At 42.1% G+C, this 19,988-nt stretch overlaps 1 protein-coding gene across 1 annotated transcript in view; it reads left to right on the plus strand.

The window, feature by feature from the left end:
• Positions 1–3,396: 3,396 nt before the first annotated feature.
• Positions 3,397–19,988, plus strand: part of LIN54 (lin-54 DREAM MuvB core complex component) — a 62,742-nt gene continuing 46,150 nt past the window's right edge. Inside the window, exon 1 of the mRNA XM_026653269.2 lies at positions 3,397–3,410. The gene's annotated coding sequence lies outside the window, so the exon portion shown is untranslated. The remainder of the gene's footprint in view (positions 3,411–19,988) is intronic.

A 19,988-nucleotide genomic window follows, 5' to 3' on the forward strand; every position in this document is an offset into this window, starting at 1 on the left:
GTCAGGCGGGCGGGCGGCACAGGCCCGGCCAGCGCCACGGCACAGCCCTGCGCCGCCTCTCCGGGCCGGCTTGCGCGCCTCGGGCCCGGCCCCCGCCGGCGGCCAGGGGCTGGTGCAGCCCCCCGACCCCTGCGTGGGCTCGATGGTCTGCTTCATTGCCGGGATCGGGGCGAGGCGACACCGAGAGGCTGGCGGGGTCACCTCTGCCCCGCTGCCGGCCTCTGACCCGGCTGCGTTGGCCCGGGAGGCTGCTGGGCCCCTTCGGCGGGTTGGTGGCCACTGGGGCTTTTGTGGCATGTGCCGTGGTGTGGGTTTATTTACTCTTTGTCCTTTTGTCTGTGTAAATAAACAGTGTCCAGAGACACAGCAGAGTCTGGAAGTGAAAAATAAAATCATTTGATGTGTGACTGTTTAATTGTTATGACAAATATGTTGGCATTTTATAGTAACTTGTATAATAACTAATAGCGTTCTTAATGTGACTCTGTTAACCATAAAATATTTTAAGGAATTCAAGAGTTCAAAAGAACTGGGATTCACTCTGGCATGGTTTTTTGGAGCAAAGATCAAAAGGAGAGAAAAGCAGGACTAACAGTTTGGGGCTTTATTACATCAATCTCTCTCTTCTTAAAAAAAAAAAATCAAATCCATAAATGTGCATGGGATTTTCACTTCCTCTGCCCACCTCAATGTATAAATAAGGATGTTTATACATGGGGCAGTGTAGAGTAGAAATGAATAATGAATCATTGCAAAAGTTCATTTTAGATGTGCATCTCTGAAGTGCAAAATGGTATGGTACATCTCAAAATTGTCAGCTCCTTCTTTATTAGGGTAGTGTTTTCGGGTATAGTAAAACCAATGGTAACACTATATGGGAAGATGAATCTATAGACATTTTCTAGATAATGGATGAAATTAGGTCAAATTTATAACTGGAAATTAAATTCAGTGGCTTGCCTGAAACTGGTGTATCTGACAACCCCCTCCTACCAAAGAGGGGAGGAGGTTCTCTGCTCACTCCGTGTTGAAGCCCTGATAATATTCCTTCACCTTTGTATGGTCTGGGGACCCTTTGCAGAGGGGGAATAGCTTCTAAGTATTGCAGAGCATTCCTTCCTTGGGGTTGAGTATTCTTCCCCATAGTACCATTATATTTGCCTTAATTTCTAAGGTATTGATAATTTTGGCTGTTTAGTTTTCCTTTGAGTTGTAACTTTGTCTAGGAGTTCTGTGCCAGTTTTATAGCTGCTGGCACTCGCCTCCCCACACCCCAAAAAGAACAAAATGTAAACCAGTTAGAATCAGATGCAACAGTACTTGTGTCACTTCTCATGCTCCATGTCTACCATGTGTTGGGAAGGAAATTTTCCTGACTCAGATTGCCAGTGACTTTGTAGGTTTTTCACCTTCTGCTGCAGTATGGGGTATAGGTCACTTGATCCAAATTATCTGGCTATATCTCACTTAATCAGTTCCCTGCCATTGTAGGTGCCTTAAGCATTGGTGCACCACAATCCCTCTTATTCTGTGCCTGTGTTACATACGTTTAGGCTTTGTCTACACTACAAAATTGTCAACCTAAATTAGGTCAAAATACAGCAACAACAGTAATTACTGTGGTAGTTCATGTCCACAGTATGCCCCCTCTGTCAGTGGTGTGCATCCTCACCAGGAGCGCTTCCACTGACAACTTTGTGGGGCATTGCTAGAGCCCCCAACCCCGGGCTGAGAGCTAACAGGCAATGTAAGTAATGTAATGTCTACACAGACACTGTGTTGCCCTAACTGCATCGATCTAAGCTCTACGCCTCTCACGGAGGTGAAGTTAATAGTTCGGTGTAATGGGTGACATACATTGGCAGTAGCAACGTTCTAGTGTAGACACAAGTTAGGTTGATGTAAATTGCCTTACGTTTACCTAACTTTACTGCCGACCAACCCTTAATTTCCTGTACGCTGTAATATTTTGGTCTAATCTGGGTTGTTTGGTTTAGTGTGTAGGCAGCCTATGATATACAGGAGGTCAGACTAGGTGATCTGATGGCTCCTTATGGGCTTAAATTCTATGACTTTGAAGGATCTTGTATGTTGGTGACTACTTGTCTGAAATACCTTTAGGGGCAGTCCTAGAATTCGTGGCCTGAAAGTAATTTATTTTTTGTTTTTATTTTCATACTTCTTGTTGTGCTCTAACTAAAAACATTTGCTCTATTACAATAATATTTTGTAGGCATGTTTTTTTCATGAGACTAATATTTCCTGATACATTTTATAAAATGGCCCTGGCACTGATGTTTTAGAAGTGTTAAATGGAAAAAACAAAACAGGTAGTTGGCTGCCATGGTACAGTAGCCTAGTGTCAGAATGGTCACTTTCTGTTACTTTGTACTTCCATACAATCATCTAGAATGTAACTTTGGGGGAGGGATCTTAATTTAATCTGCTGTGAAGTTTTCAAAATGAAAACAAACTCAAACAAATATAACCTGCAGTAAAATATTTCCCCTTTCCCTAAGTGTCAAAATCTTTGCCTGAGCTCGGCTATTTTTCTGCCATCTTTGTATTTTTGTCATAAGGTATGAGTGTATATGTGGGCCAAGGTTACAGCAGCTTGGGTCTCTGATTCACAGGTGCTAGGAAAAGTTCAGGTTGAAGTTCGTTGTTTAGGAACTCATGCAGCTGTCTCACGGTCAGCGTGTACAGCGGCTTGTGTTCTTGCTTGTGTGCTAGTTCCAGGCGTAGCATCCATGTAATAACTTGTATTTCTAAAACTCCCACCTCTTCCCCTTCCCCCATTTGGTGTCTGTCACTCACTTCCTTGTCACTCATGAGCAACTCTCCTCCCCTTTCTCCCAGGGAGGCGGGAGGGCAGGCGGGGTATGGGGGGGGGTAGAGGGATGGGTGTACTGCGACCCCCCACATCCTCACACACGTGCAGGCACGAGAGCGCCCTGGCCCCTGCCTCGGGGATGTCGCGCCCCTCCGCGCAGCCCGGCCCGCTGTGGGGCTTGGAGGGAGGGCGAGCGGGCGGGGCTCCCCGGGGTGGGTGGGTCTGGCCGGGCCCGGGGGCGGAGGCTGCGCTTGTTGCCGAGCTGGGATGCGATGGTGATGACGAGGTGAAAATGGCGGATCTTTCGAAATCCAATCCCGGCCCCTGACATACCAGCATCGGCAGCAAAAGAGCCCCAGCGGCTCCCCCCTCCTGCGCCCACCGCTGCCAGAGGCCGGCCGCCCCCGGCCATATTGCTCCGGGACCAGCCGCCCTGCAGCCACTCACCCCCTCCCTGCCCCTGCCCAGCCGGAGCTTGGGTTCCTGCCACCGACCCTGCTGCTTCGCCTGAGCGGTGAGACCCCCCCGCAGCGGCTGGGGCTTGTGCCCTGGGGACGGGGCTGGCCGGGCCGGGAAGGTAAGAACAGCAGGGGCTCGGGCTGTGCAGAGAAGAGAGAATTGGGAGCTGCTGCTAAGGCCTAACCCACCTTCCCAGGACTTAGCTTCTGCTTGACCTGTGCAGTGGTAGCTAAGGTGGTTCCAACAAAATGACTCAGTGTATTATCCTGTAGCGCCGGCGTTGACACAACATGTGGCCTTATGCAGGGAGAAATCCGTGGGGAAAGAAATGACTCATTCTGCCAACTTTTTGTTTTTAATTTATATATATACACAGTATCTCTCTCTATAAAGGATGGAGGTGTATATTAAAGTACTTGTGGGGATATTATGGCTTTAAAAATAAAAAAGCAATTGCTTTCTCAGGAAGGGGGTGGTACTTATATTCATCATGGGTGGGCTGTGATAGAGACTAAAATCCTTTTTATAAAGCATGGCTACTCCTGGGTTATTGTGATCATCAAATAATATTCATATAGTGCCCTAGCTAGCAACATGCATCCTCCTTACCCTTTGACAGGTGTTCAAGGCCAGTGAGATAGTAGTATTGCACCATCTTCTTGGTATCAAAATTTCTCAGGGTTTGTTTGTTTTTTAAACCCAATGGTTTTATTGATGCACCACTGTTCTGAAAGAATAACCTCATTCATCACTTTAGTAGATGTTAATGATACAAAGTAACCTTCAGGGTTATAAACTGGTGTTTAGTCACTACAGGTTTATGCTTAGGTTCAACAGAAATTCCTGGTCAACATCAAAATATATCATCCCTGATAGCAGAGAGAGAGAAGGTGGGTGAGATAATAGTTTTTGTCTCTAGTATTGTGAGACTAGCAAAGCTACCAACCCTGCATGCAGATAGCATATATGGCATTTTTCTGTAAAGGCATTTTTGTTCAAGATCTGGTCACATTACCAAATTTACAGAGTTAGGCATCATGCTGTAGCATTGTTTGGTTTTGCTTGTGTAGGTGGTACCTAGCTGGGTTAGAGCCACTCTTCCAAGCTATGGCAGAGATCCTGAGAGGTGCAGAACACCTCTAATTCCCATTGCTCAGAATTTATGAGGGGCATGCCCCAAACTACAGTCCTAACTAGGTAGTATAAAATGCTTGGGGTGTTACAAGAATACACTAGATAGTTCAGCTAGGCCCTTAGACCTCTTTAAATTACTTGTTTCTATAACTTTCTGAAAAAATCTTTTGGCTTAAAATTTCTTGTGCATTATTATTTAAATAGAATTCATCCTACATCTCTACCCCAATATAACGCTGTCCTCGGGAGCCAAAAAAAAAATCTTACCGTGTTATAGGTGAAACTGCGTTATATCAAACTTGCTTTGAGCCGCCGGAGTGCGCAGGCCCCCCCCCACCCCCCGGAGCACTGCTTTACTGCATTATATCAGAATTCATGTTATAGCGGGTCACGTTATATCGAGGTAGAGATATTTTTCTAAAAATCTCATACAGTAGAACCTCAGAGTTACAAATACCTCAGGAATGAAGGTTGTTTGTTGCTCTGAAATGTTCGCAACTCTGAACAAAATACTATGGTTGTGCTTTTGAAAGTTTACAACTGAACATTGACTTAATACAGCTTTGAAACTTATGCAGAAGAAAAGTGCTGCTTTTAACCATCTTAATTTAAAAATGAAAAACACCAGAGAAGGTTCCTTACTTTATCAGTTTTTTAAAACTTCCTTTTTATTTTTAGTTTACATTTAACACAGTACTGTACGGTATTTGCTTTTTGTCCCTGATTGTATACTTCCTGTTCCAAATGAGGTGTGTGGTTGACCAGTCAGTTCAGAACTCTGCGGTTCTACTGTACTTGCTGTGAACTTTGTCCTCACTGAGGCCAAGTGCCTTTCATATGTTAGAAGACATTGGTTTAGAAATGTTAAGTACTTTATTCTAAAAATCCCATGACACATTCAGTACATGGATTTACCATTTTTTAAAAAACCCACTGAAATATGGAACTCCAGATACACCTGCACGTGTGCAGATATATCTGGAATGCAGTACATTGAAATGCAGTGTCAGCTGGTTAAAAGGGACCAATTAGACTTGTTTTGAATTCTCTGAGCCTTCTTCAGTCTTAACTATCATCCCTCCTCCCCACTCCTGGTGCAACAGCATAGTATTATTTAGATGGGTTTGTCCTTAGTAACTCTATGAATGAGTTTAAACTGATTGCACTTTATGTATTCTGAGCTTTAGGTTTCAGAAGTTATTGCTCCATACATGATGATTAGTGGAATGCCGTAAGAGGAGGAGGAGAAAAGCTGTTAGAGGTTTGGTGCTTCTTCCCCTATCACTTTAAGGCCACGTCTACACTAGCGAGCTTACAGCGGCACAGCTATACTGCTGTAAAATCGCTTGTGGAGGTGGTTTTGTTATGTCGATGGGAGAGCCCTCTCCCGTTGGCATAAAGTGGCTGTGTTGCTGACATAAGTTGTAGTGTGCACACCGCTATGCCAGTGAAACTTAAGTTATTCAGAGGGGTGGTTCCCCCCCCCTCTGAGCGACATACGTTTTGCTGACATAAGTGGTAGCATAGACACGGCCTAAGTCTCTTCATGTTTGACTTTTCCTCCCCTGGATTTAAGATGGCATTAGAGCTGGCCTATGGTAATGGCCCTGCATTTAGTTTTGTCCAGATTAATAATCAGACCAAGAGGAGCCCTAGGAGTCTGATGGCCTTTGTGATGCTTATAGGCAGTGTTTGGAGTGCACTGAACTGCTAAGTCCGGTTTTCTGCTAAATTTAATATCCTAGCACATTCACAAACACTATTTCTAAGTAAGTAAGTAACATTTTTCTGGGTATGTATTCATTGCTTATTAAGGTTGTGTGAGCACATGGTACTTTAAGTGGTTTTGTATTTGTTTCTTGCATTATAACGAACACTTAAAATACCCTATTAATGCATAGTACATGTTTGCCATACCAGATCAAACAACTGACAGGGGTCACCACCTGATGCTTCAGAGCAGAGCTTGAATATTTCACCACCTCTTGATAGCCAGGGGTAGATAAAGCTGGGAATAGAGACGGTTCTGGGAATTCTTCCACAGAGATGGGCCTAGATCCGGATTAGATGCGCCATCTTTTGTTTCAACTGCTGAATGGTAGATGACTTCTGCCACTGATGCTCCTTCTTTCCTCTAGCTGTTGGAAAGAGGAGCTTATGGCTAAGGGACTCAGGAGGATAGTGTTCAATTCTTTGCTCTGCCTTCAGATAGGATGTGTGAACCCAGGCTAGTCACTTAATCTCGGTGTGTCTCTGTTCCCCCTTCTGCAATAAATGGAATATTACTCTCCTACTTCCCAGGGAGGATACAGTGAGTGATATTTGAGGAGCTCAGATTCTACAGGGCTGGGCACCATATGAGCACCTACATAGAGGAACATCTTGTTGCTTTCTCTGCTCAAAAGCTCCTGAGGGAAGTGAGAAAAAATTATTTCCTCCACTAACAGTTTTTTGGGTGGTCCTCCCTTGTGAATAACTTCTATCTGCCGCTGTTCATAGTTTTCTAGATCAGCAGGGTAAAACTGATGAGATTCTTGCTTGCACTGCTGTCCACAGGATTTTGACTAGCAGCAGTGAAAAGGACTAGAATCTTGTTGATCTGACAGTGCTGTTTATTAAAGCTATGGACAGCAACAGATTAAGTCTGTCTGCAGAGACTCATACCCTTTAAGATCAGAAGGGACCATCATGATCTCTAGTTCAAGGGTTCTCAAACTTGATTGCACCACAACCCCCTTCTGACAGCAAAAATTACTATATGACCCCAGCAGGGGGAACCAAAGCATGAGCCCACCTGAGGCCCATCACACAGGGTGGGGGAGCCAAAGCCAGAGCTCCACTGCCCCAGGTGGGGAAGGGGGTCAAAGCTGAAGCTCAAGTGCTTCCGCCCCAGCCAGGGGGCCTGAGCCCCGACGGCCAGGGCTCAATCCCTTGGGCTTTGGCCCCAAGCCCCAGCAAGTCTATGCCAGCCCTGACAAGCCCATTAAAATGGGGTCGTGACCCACAGTTTGAGAACCGCTGATCTCATCTTACCTGCCCATTGCAGGCCACAGAGCCTCACCCACTGTGTAATAGACTCCTAACCTCTTGTTGAGTTATTGAAGTACTCAAATGATGGTTTAAAGACTTCAAGTTACAGAGAATCCACCATTTGCACTAGTTTAAACCTGCAAGTGACCCAGGCTGCAGAGGAAGGCAAAAAATTCACAGGGTCTCCAACAATCTAACCCCGGGGTAAACTCCTTCCTGACCCAAATATGGGTTAACTGCCTAATGCAAAGGTAATGTAGTTTTAAGACTAGCTTTGCTAGTAACTTAAAAGGGATACATCTGCACTATATGGCATACTCACCACATATGCACCTCCTGGAGTCAGGCGGTTATCATAGCTTTTTCTCCAGCACCCTCTGCAGGCCACCTGTCTTTGCACATCCCTGACTTCCAAGGTCTTCTGTTACCTGGCCTTCTGGGCAAGTCACATAAAAGTTCTAAACTTCTTCTGGGATAACAAAAAAAGTCTACTGAAAATCCAAGTAAACCTCTAAACTAATGAGTCTTCCACCCCCTGAGACTCCACTAAAGTGCTCGTACTGGCTCTGCCTTTGGGCTTCCCTCCCACAGGCACCTAACCTATTCATGCAGAGTTCTTCCTCTGTTGTTTCTTGTTTAGCAGGGTTTTCCCCTACTGCCTCATCTTCCTGGTAACTCCAGCAGCTTCCCCATGGCCTCTCCCATGCTCTTTCTAGGTCTTGCCTTAGGGTTCACACACCCAAGAAATTATCTTGATCCAGTAGGTTTTTCCTGGAAGAGTGTCCTGCCTTTTCTGTAGCCATTCCCAAAGTCTGCTTATAAGGTCTAGCTGACTAACAGCTCATATCTAGTTTTGGCCAGAAGGCAATAAAGCATTCACCCAATAGGCATGGAGCCTGTTGCTAATTGGGTTCCCCCACCACAACCACCTCTTCCTCCTCTAGCAGGTGATGGGGATTCACCCAATCACAGTCTGCTTGATATCTAGTCAGTTTTAAAAAAGAGTTTATAGAAGTTTTAGTATTACACCTACTCCCTAAATTCCTATTGCCAGTCTTTATGGTTTTAATATCAAATTTTACTATGAAACATTTTCTCTCCAATTTGTGTGAAAGACTAACACAAAGAGGGTAACTGATTATACAAAGGAGGTAGTGAAACTGATCACACACAAAAGCATGCCAAAGTGGTCAAATGCACAAGGTAAGCAAGTTGAAAAAATAGAAAAAAGCTTTTGTCTGTAATCTTTCACTTACACTAATTAGAGGTGTTACTTGTAACAATAGTAGGTAAATAATATTTTCAGACAGACATAAGATTTTAAGTTGGTGTCTCTTTAATTTTTTTAAAAATGAAATCTTTAATTGTGCAGAAATAGCTGATTAGGGAAAGATTCCTACTGGTGTGTGGGCAAATTGATTTTTCAAGCTATGCTTTTGAAGACAAGAACCACCTGATCTCCCTGTAATGAACCTAACATGACTTACTAGTTTTCTCAGCTTTAGAAATTAAATATATGAGACCTATATTGCCTAATATATCCTATATTGATGACATTTTATAGTTGATAACTTAAATGAACAAAACTAATGAAATTGTCATGACTCCCACAGTTAGCATACCTTACCCATCTTGTATAGACGCAGTACCTTACTTGAATATAAGTTCTGTTACACATAAAGGCATATATTTAATAACATTGAGAAGTACAGAATGATAGATAAGTGTGAGGGAGATGAGTTGTAATTGCCTTGAGAGAACCATAACTTTGAATTTTCTGATTCTTGTCTGGTCGCATTTGTTTAACATAATGTCTGAGAATGTAAGGGGTGTCTTTTGGCAAAACATCTGTTTAATTTTTGTTTAGTAGTTCTTGGGAATAATTAAAGGAAAAAAACTGGTTCCTTGCTCACTATATATTGCAACTGGATAGGATAGGGAGCAGGGATTTTTTTTTTTGTCCTGAAATTGTTTGCTTTGGCATTGATATTTGATAAATCTTAATAATTTCTCTCATGTCACTGTGAAGAACAAAGTCCTCTAGGACAGCAGTTCTCAGCCAGGGGTCCAAGGCCCCCTGGGGGGCTGTGAGCAGGTTTCAAGGGGCTTGCCCAGCAGGGCCAGCATTAGACTCACTGGGGTCCAGGGCAGAAAGCCAAAATCCCGCTACCTGGGGCTGAAGCTGAAGCCTGAGCAACTTAGTTTTACTGGGCCCTCTGTGGCATAGGGCCCTGGGCAGTTGCCCTGCTTGCTACCCCATAATGCTGGCCCTACCTTTCATATACAGAAAAACAGTTGTTGTAGCACAGGTGGGCCGTGGAATTTTTATAGCATGTTGGGTGGGGCCTCAGAAAGAAAAAGGTTGAGAACCCCTGCTCTAGGACAATACAAACATTTTTCTACTTGTAACAAAGTGTCTCATATTTTTATTTGGGTGGTGGTTTGTGGAAATAAAATGATCCTTTCTCATTTTTTTCACATGATCACTTTTTTTTTTTTAACTGTCATGTTTTTCTTTTAATCTATTTCTTTGAAAGTGAAAGTGTAACAGTGGGGATAATACATATATAAAATCCGCAGACTTTTTGTGGCATTACATTTTCCACTTATTTCTATTGGCCAGGACTAGGTTACAGGTTCATCTTTTGTTTTACTAGATTTTTACTGAAAAAAGGTTTGTGTCTATACTACACACAGAATATTCATTAAAAGGACTACTGCTTTAAGGAACACCTCTGCATATCCCCTCTGAAGGGTTGTACTGCTGAGCTTTGGAAACTTTCTGGAAAGCAGTGCCTATTGGGACAGCTGCATTGAATGTTCAGTGCAGGGGTTATAAAAGTGCTGTGTGGCCCCAGTTCCTAGCTCTGTTCAGCTAGTTATGTGCCTGAAGCTATTTCAGGGGACTTTTGGCTAAAAACTCCAACTTTCAAATTGTATTATCGGTAGTAAGAAACTGTTAGGTAGTTTGTGCCATTGCAGATAGGCTTTGTCTGGACAAAGTTCCTTCATCCTTTTTGGTCATGGGTGATCGGACCTCCAAAGATCCAAGAAGAATGGATAATAAGCATGGATTTAAGCAGTGTGCTCCTGCCCCTCCACGTTTCCAGAGGCAAACATGCACTCACATTGTTTGTGCTGCCTAGCGGAAGTCCATTCCTACAATCAACACTTGTTGTGTGGTTTCAGAGTAGCAGCTGTGTTAGTCTGTTTCCGCAAAAAGAACAGGAGTACTTGTGGCACCTTAGAGACTGACAAATTTATTTGAGCATAAGCTTTCGTGGGCTACAGCCCACTTCATCGGATGCATGTAGTGGAAAATATAGTAGGATATATATATATATATCTTCCTACTATATTTTCCACTACATGCATTCCACTATATATATATATATATATATACACACAGAGAACATGAAACAATGGGTGTTACCATACACACTATAAGGAGAGTGATCAGTTCATATTCTCTGTGTATATATATATCTTCCTACTATATTTTCCACTACATGCATCCGATGAAGTGGGCTGTAGCCCACGAAAGCTTATACTCAAATAAATTTGTCAGTCTCTAAGGTGCCACAAGTACTCCTGTTCTTTTTACTTGTTGTGTGGTGCCTTTACACTTGGCCACCTGCCACCAATAGGCAACAGAGGGTCTATCCCTTCCTCACCAAGGACACCTGATGAAGGAGGGCATAGATCACAAACAAGGAAGGAACTCTTGGCTTCCCTTGTGAAGGAACAAAGCTGGGCTGGCTTTGTCTTCCAAGACAGGGATGACCCCCTCTGAAAAAATTAGTGTCAGACAGATTGAGGGCCCTGTCTGTAGTGCCTAAGGCCTCATCAGCGTAAGAATTTCCACTCTGAGAAGTGAGCCTTCCCCTGTTGAAACTTTATTGGTGTTAGCAAGTGGCTTAAGTCACAGGCTGCAGGAATGCGGGGAACTTGCTCTTCACGTAGTGGAGCTGTCCTTTCCTAGATCTCTTCATGACAGACAGCAATTTTAATTGTCCTCAGTTCTGTTCCAGAACAAGTGAGGACAAACTTGGATCACAAATGCATTTCTGTTAAACTGGAGGGAAAAAAGTGCTTTATTTGATTCTGTTAGCGATTTAAAAATAAATAAATAAATGAACCAAACTAGACCATGGCGCAGAGAGTTTGTTCCAGCATGGGCCAGACAGTATTAGAACACAGATCTCCTAGATTTGTCATTGGGGGTCTTTGTTTCTTCTAGCGATATCAGTGGCCCTGCTGTCTCAGGAACTCAGTCTTGGCTTGCATTTCAGTCTGAAATTGCACTATGCCACAGCTTGGATAACAAGGCATGGAATAATTCTGTCATCATATGCTCTGTGCAAGGGGACTTTTTAGTGGAAAATGTTTTTACTTGGGATAGTAGATAATAATCCATTTCCACATTCTGGGTGTATGTAATCTATTTTGGGCTACCTATTCTACCTAAAATCTCTCAGCCTATCCTTGTCTTTTATAAAGGTACGTGTCTGCCATCTCAGCGTGTCATCTGCCAATGGACAGTTCTATTGCATTCAGCCCTCTCACTATCAAAACATTCCTGAAAGGTGTAGTGAACAGTTCCCCTCTAGTCAGAGATCTTAGCTCTGTGCTGACATGTTGGGTGGACTCACCATTTGAGCCATTGGAAGTGTGCTTTTTATTCCACCTGCTAGAAAAGACAGCAGTTATAATCAGAGTTTTATCTCTGAGCAGAGTGGGTGGCAGGTTTTAATTCTCTCTATTGTATTCCACAGGGACAACTTTGTCCTGCATTGTCATCCAAAATTTATTCTGACACAAAAATGCTATGGTGTGTAACAGTCACAGTTGCTCAAGTTTGGGCTAGTAATAGTTGACATTAAAACCTATGAGTTCTGCCAATAAGCTATCACACACACAACAACCAATCAACAATAAGATATACTAAGCACAATATTTATTTGTCCCATTCAACACAGTTACAAGCAAACCATCTAACAAAGCAAGCTTATCCGTCCGTGTGTTATGGTCCAAGCATAACATTTAAAAACAATCAGAGACAACTGTGTCCTTCCATGAGAAAGTTTCAGTGATCTGTGTCCATCAACACTAGAATACTTTATTTTTGGTTATGCAGTTCTGCAAATTCAGGCTATCTTTAAGACCACATTAATAGATATTAAATAGCATGCCAGTAGCCATCATTCACTCTATTAATCCAACACTTCACATGCCAGCAGCACATTGTGGTAGTGCCTATACAAATCTCATAAACCTAGAAAATGAATGTATAGAAATGAGATGAAAAAGCAAAGGATAGTGTCCTGAGACTCTCAAAGCATTTTACATAGGTGGGTCGCTTTTCCCTAATTTTTTAGATAGGGAAACAGAATCACAGAGTGATTACTAAAGGGACAGTCTGGAGTATGGACATACGACTTCTTACAGAATGAAGTGAGAATTACAAAAAAAATCTAACAGCATAGCTAATTTGGTTCTGAGTACGGCCACTGGAAATAAACTGGTCTCTCATACCAGTATTGGTCTTGTTTCCAGTCAGCATCACTTTTAGGTTTTAATTCAAAAGCAAAGGCTTGGCTTACAAGCACTGCAAAGGGTTTTCTTGTTTGTTTGTTTGTTTAAACAGTTCCATCAGAATAAAAATTTGCTGTTGATCTTCACTTTTATAAAACCTGTATTTGAGAGTAAATGTCCTAAGTGACTTGTCCAAGGTTACACAGTGAATCAGTGCTGGGTGGAAACAAAGCTCAAGTCTCCTGATTCCCAGCTTCCTGGTCTAACCATTAGAAAATGTTGCATTCACTATTTGATCCCCAAAAAGAAAAGGGAACAAAAGTCATTTTTACAACAGCTTCAAAACTTTCTAGCCATGAGTATTAGGCCCCTTTGTTCCTGTATTGGTCCATTTCACAAGAGGACTAGGGAGAAGGAGGAGTAGTGGACTTTGTGAAATTGAAAGTCAGGTTCAAATTTCCTGTAAATAAGAAATTACATCTAACACTTGTCTGATGCTGAAAATCATAAGCTGTAAATATTTCACCAGAAGCAATAAAGCAATTAAAATTTCTTGTTATCGTCCCTTATTTCACATATTTTCAGTGTTACCACTTGCAGTTGCATAATAACTAGAAGAGAGATGTGCAGTGCAATAAATAGTTATGAATCCAGCAATCATTATCTATCTCTTTATGGAAGTAGCAGAGTTTTTGGTGATAAAAGTGAATTTTCAAAATGCTTAGCAGTTTGTTGCTAATGATAGAAAGATAACTGATGTATGATAGTTGTTAGAGAATTCTTGTTAAAAAAATTAATATTTGGTGTTCCATTTCTGACATATGAAGGCTCCTTGACTTTTTTTAAATAAATGCTTAAATGTGACCTCCACACTATTTAAAAATCACAGAAATAAAATTCTTAGATTTAGAATATTGTTGTGCTTGAAGTGCGTGCGTGTGTGTGTTTACACACATACATATCACAGACAAAAATAAAAGACCACAAAACTCCTAATTAAAATCAGGTTAATTTAAAAATTACATTATATAAATCAATGAGGCCAGTGAGTTGCTAGTGAAGTGTAATTAGTCGTTTATTTTCTTATGATCTGTTTGCCTTCACATGTGATCTGATATGAATTCCATACATAATGTGGAGATGGGCAGGCATCTTACTTGTATTTTGTTTTTAAACCTATACCTGCTGTTATTTAGTGCACTGAATTGTTGGGGCACCTTTTACTGTGTATTAAAAATACTCCTGTGGTTAAGGGAAGATTCTGCTACTCTTGTCAAGCACCAGTTAGGGAACTTAAATATAATCCTTTAGGTGTTTCTGATATTACTGTCACCAGGTTATTTAGGCACCAACTGTTTAATGTCTTTGTGGGTAATATTATATTGTTTTAATTTCATCATGAAGGATAAAGGGGAGACAACTCTTACTAGTGACTAGAGCAGGGGATTGGGAGTCAGGCCTTTCTGGCTTTGCACATGATTCACAATGTGATTGTAGGCATCTTATCTATCTTTTTAATGCCTCAGTTTAATCCATGTGTAAAATGGGTATAATATTTACATTACTCCTGAGGATGTTTCATATTTGGTGCGATCCTCAGCTAAAAGAGCCTTTTTATTTGCAAATTACTGCAATTAAGTTCTTATCTTCATCTCACCTGTGTTGTACTGAGATTCTTCTGCTTGTCCTGAGCTCTGTTGAGGATCTGGGAATAGTAGGATAGGACCTGAGTTTCCTAGATATAATAGATGAGTTAAATTCAAGTGACAGCCTTAACAGTACCTAATTGCCATTTATGCCTTTTGGAAATTTTCCCCCCAAATGTGAATGTGTTGCAATTATTTTTGTTTAGTTTCCTCTGTTTTTAAGACCAGGATTCAGCTAATGATGGAATAATAATATGTTGCATAAGACACATCGGGAATTATCGTCTTACTAGGAGGTACTTTTCCATACAGTATTATTATCTGTTTTTGGCAACACAGTGCCCCATTGAAATCTGTGTTGTAAGTATTCTATTCCCTGCAGTGAGATTCTGCAAAGTAAACTATAAAATGTGGTTTAACTGCTTATGGAGCAGTGCTCTTAAGATACACCAGTAACATACAATGTAATTATTACACAACATGCTATATAAAGTCCCACTACAATTTGTAGTTTAAGTATTTTGTTTATTGCAGTGGACCTTTGTACAGTAACAATAGTGCTTAGATACTACTCCTGCTGAAATTACTGGCAGAGGGCTTGATCTTGAGAGGTGCTGAGTGTTGCAACCCATCTGAAATCAGTCTGAATTGTGTGTGCTCCCTGCCACTCAGTATCAGGCCCAGAATGACAGCTGAAACATTTCTTGTTCCAAAGTTTCAGAGTGGTAGCCATGTTAGTCTGTATCAGCAAAAAGAACGAGGAGTACTTGTGGCACCTTATAGACTAACAAATGTATTTGGGCATAAGCTTTCGTGGGCTAAACCCCACTTCATCGGATGCATGCAGTGGAAAATACAGTAGGAAGATATATATACACAGAGAACATGAAAAAATGGGTGTTGCCATACCAACTCTAACTAGACTAATCAATTAAGGTGGGCTATTATCAGCAGGAGTAAAAAAACTTTTGTAGTGATAATCAGGATGGCCCATTTCAAATAGTTGACAAGAAGGTGTGAGTAACAGTAGGGGGAAAATTAGCATGGGGAAATAGTTTTTACTTTGTGTAATGACCCATCCACTCCCAGTCTTTATTCAAGCCTCATTTAATGGTGTCCAATTTGCAAATTAATTCCAGTTCTGCAGTTTCTCGTTGGAGTCTGTTTTTGAAGTTTTTTTGTTGGAGAATTGCGACTTTTAGGTCTGTAATTGAGTGACCAGAGAGGTTGAAGTGTTCTCCGACTGGTTTTTGAATGTTATAATTCTTGACGTCTGATTTGTGTCCATTTATTCTTTTGCGTAGAGACTGTCCAGTTTGGCCAATGTACATGGCAGAGGAGCATTCCTGGTACATGATGGCATATATCACATTGGTAGATGTGCAGGTGAACGAGTCTCTGATGGTGTGGCTGATGTGATTAGGTCCTATGATGGTGTCCCTTGAATAGATATGTGGACAGAGTTGGCAACGGGCTTTGTTGCAAAGATAGGTTCTGGGTTAGTGTTTTTGTTGTGTGGTGTGTGGTTGCTGGTGAGTATTTGATTCAGGTGGGGGGGCTGTCAGTAAGCAAGGACTGGCCTGTCTCCCAAGATCTGTGAGAGTGATGGATCATCCTTCAGGATAGGTTGTAGATCCTTGATGATGCGCTGGAGAGGTTTTAGTTGGGGGCTGAAGGTGACGGCTAGTGGCATTCTATTACTTTCTTTGTTGGGCCTGTCCTGGAGTAGGTGACTTCTGGGTATTCTTCTGGCTCTGTCAATCTGTTTCTTCACTTCAGTAGGTGGGTATTGTAGTTTTAAGAACACTTGATAGAGATCTTATAGGTGTTTGTCTCTGTCCGAGGGATTGGAGCAAATGCGGTTATATCTTAGAGCTTGGCTGTAGACAATGGATTGTGTGTTGTGGTCTGGATGAAAGCTGGAGGCATGTAGGTAAGTATAGCGGTCGGTAGGTTTCCGGTATAGGGTGGTGTTTATGTGACCATCGCTTATTAGCACTGTAGTGTCCAGGAAGTGTATCTCTTGTGTGGACTGGTTCAGGCTGAGGTTGATGGTGGGATGGAAATTGTTGAAATCCTGGTGGAATTCCTCAAAACCCATTTCTTTTCCATGATGATGAAGATGTCATCAATGTAGTGCAAGTAGAGTAGGGGCGTTAGGGGACGAGATCTGAGGAAGCGTTGTTCTAAGTCAGCCATAAAAATGTTGGCATACTGTGGGGCCATGTGGGTACCCATAGCAGTGCCGCTGACTTGAAGGTATACATTGCCCCCAAATGTGAAATAGTTGTGGGTGAGGACAAAGTCACAAAGTTCAGCCACCAGGTTTGCCGTGACATTATCGGGGATACTGTTCCTGACGGCTTGTAGTCCATCTTTGTGTGGCATGTTGGTGTAGAGGGCTTCTATATCCATAGTGGCCAGGATGGTGTTTTCTGCAAGATCACCAATGGATTGTAGTTTCCTCGTTCTTCTTGTTCCAAAATGTGTGTTTAATGTGATATTGTCATCCGTTCTGAAATCTTCCACTGCTTGGCACTAAAGGGACATCGTAAACTTAAGCATCATATTCTAAATAAACTTCTTTGCCTTGGTTACCTTTGAGGTAATGAAAAATGAAATAATTTTTAGATTTACTTTACCCCATTTATGTTCTTCATTTACTTTTTGCGGTTCTCTCATTTTGGATAATGAAAATCAATGAAGATGGATTCACAATTATAGTTTTTCACTTTCAGGTTCTTAGTGGTGTAATGTTTGGGTTTCAAACGCTGCAGGGGAATGTATTTAAAAGCTGTTTTCACAGTTATTTTAGTTGTGGGACTATTTCTGTTGGTTCTCACAATTTACATGTGAATGTTGGGTCAAATTTAAGGTGAGAATCCCTTTATGAAGTCCAATATGTATTTGATTGGATGATTTGAGTGTAGAGAAGCATAAGGCTGACTGTATGGACATTTTCAACATGTGTTTATTGATATTGCCCATCATCGCTGGTTCTTCTTTTCAGTTTCTGTGAAACTGCATGGCATGAAATTGACAAAAGCTGGCATGAAACCAAAAGAGGGGTAAAGGAAAAGCTATTAGTCTTTGACTTTTATTTTACTTTTACACAGGAGCCTGTTGTGAAATTAGAATATGGTTTCCAATTTAAAATTAAACCTTCTAACTATTCTTACAATGTTCTATTGGAGTGAATGGTGCATGCATCCAATTCCTTTCTGATGAATGTAATATTTAATATTTGTGTAATAAATGACAAATGTTTATAAGGTTTTCATGTTAACTTAATTGTGCAGCCTAAAACCATTTATTTTAATTAAAAGAGGGGGGGGGAGGGAAGGGAGAGAACAAAAGAAACATGGGTATTTAAGCTAATTTGTAACTTTGTTTTCTTGGTAACCCCAGCTTTACCTTATTTATCAAGATGCCCACTGACAACTTGTTGCTGCCTTCCTAATCAGGACATGCCATTCATTAGCCAAAAGCCATGTATGTCAGGGGCATGTTTCTTCTTCAGATCTGTGATGTGTTAATTAACCAGCTTGGTAAACAGTACTTTATATCTGTAAAGCTATCTACAAACAGTCACTATGGCTAGGGTATCACTTTTGTCACTAAGGTCACGGAAGTCACTGAATCCATGACTTCCAGAGACCTCCGTGACTTGAGCCCCCAATGCCTGGGAGCTGTAGGGTTCCCCGCCACCCCTGGCAGGCGGCTGGGGTGCCCCGGAGCACAGAACCGACGCAGGCAGCCGGGGTGCCCCAGAGCACGGAGCTGCCGCCGGCTGCTGGGGTGCCCTGGAGCTCCGAGCCAGGCCCCCCCAAGGTGGTGTGGGGAACCTGCAGCTCCCCATTTTGTCGTGCATATTTTTAGTAAAAGTCACGGATAGGTCACAGGCTTCCGTGAATTTTTCTTTATTGCCCGTGACCTGTCCGTGACTTTTACTAAAAATATCCATGACAAACTCTTAGCCTTAACTATGGCTATGTCTAAACTAGCACTTTTGTTGGTAAAACATTTGTCGGTCAGGAGTGTGAAAAAAACACACCCCTGACTGACAAGTTTCACCGACAAAAGCGCCGGTTTGGACAGTGCTATGTAGGCGGGAGACATAGCTACCGCTGCTCGTTGGGGGTGGTTTAATTATGCCAGTACGAGCGCTGTCTCCTGCCGGCATAGTGCAGCTAGGAGACCTTACAGCAGCACAGCTGTGCTGCTGTAAGGTCTGTAGTGTAGACATAGCCTTAGTGTTAAGTATTATTAAAGGGCAGTCACTGGTACTCAGCAAGAGGAGTTTCCCATTGATTCTCTCATTCCATGTCTGGAATTAGCAGAACCAGATGGAATTTGACTTTCCTGAATTTGCAATGAGGCATAAATAACAATTTAGTCAGCTCTGAGAAGTTTGGCAGGTGCTACAACAAAAATACATATACATTCTTGAAAGTCAGGATGATGAAATGTAGCTATGACTTGAATTGCAGAAGAATCACAGCTGTTATGTGATGTATTGATCACATCTCTCCTCATTATGCACATTCAGCTAGTACAAAAGAATTAGGTAACAACCGTGGGGCTTTGTTTTCTGTTGAAAAGGTCAGGTGATCTTATAAATCAACTTAGTTCACTAGATCCCCATAACTCAAGGTTTTTCTTTTAAAATGTTATTAAATACATCTCTATATTTTGCATCCATGCCACGCATAGGTTACGCCTCCTCCAAATGTTCTTTACTATTTGAGGTCACACTTGGGGAATTATGAGATTTTTCTTTTATATGGGTTACAGTGTATAACTCTGTAATCCATGTTTTATAATCTTTTAAATAACCATGCATTTTAGGATGCTGCTTTGTAGAAAACTGTTCAGTAGCCAGGAAGTGTAGGGCATTTCATAGGACTGCTGACAGTTGTACAATGTATTATTGCTGTCCTATCCCCAAAATAAAGAGTTGAGTGTGAAGAAAAGAACAAAGCAGGAACAACTTGTGCCTATGTTTTAGGGTTTGGCTACACTTGTGAGTTAGTGCGCATTAAAGTAGCCCTGGGCGCACTAGCTCACTCCCCGTCCACACTGGCAAGGCACGTAGAGCGCTCTGACTCCACAGCTAGAGCACTCCGGGTACTCCACCTCGGCGAGAGGAATAACGTTTGCTGCTCCTTGGCTACAATGCCCGGGCATCAGTGTGGATGAGGTGTTGCATTACTGCGCTCTGATCAGCCTCCAGAAATGTCCGATAATCCCCTTAAGTCAAGTGGCCACTTTTGTCATTGTTTTGGATATACCCTTTGAAAGCTCCATTTGACAGCCGGCTGCTTATCTACTCCGAGACAAAGCAACCATTA

This window comes from Terrapene carolina, unplaced genomic scaffold, assembly GCF_002925995.2.
Source record: "Terrapene carolina triunguis isolate 2854851 unplaced genomic scaffold, T_m_triunguis-2.0 Scaffold136, whole genome shotgun sequence".
NCBI lineage: Eukaryota > Metazoa > Chordata > Testudines > Emydidae > Terrapene > Terrapene triunguis.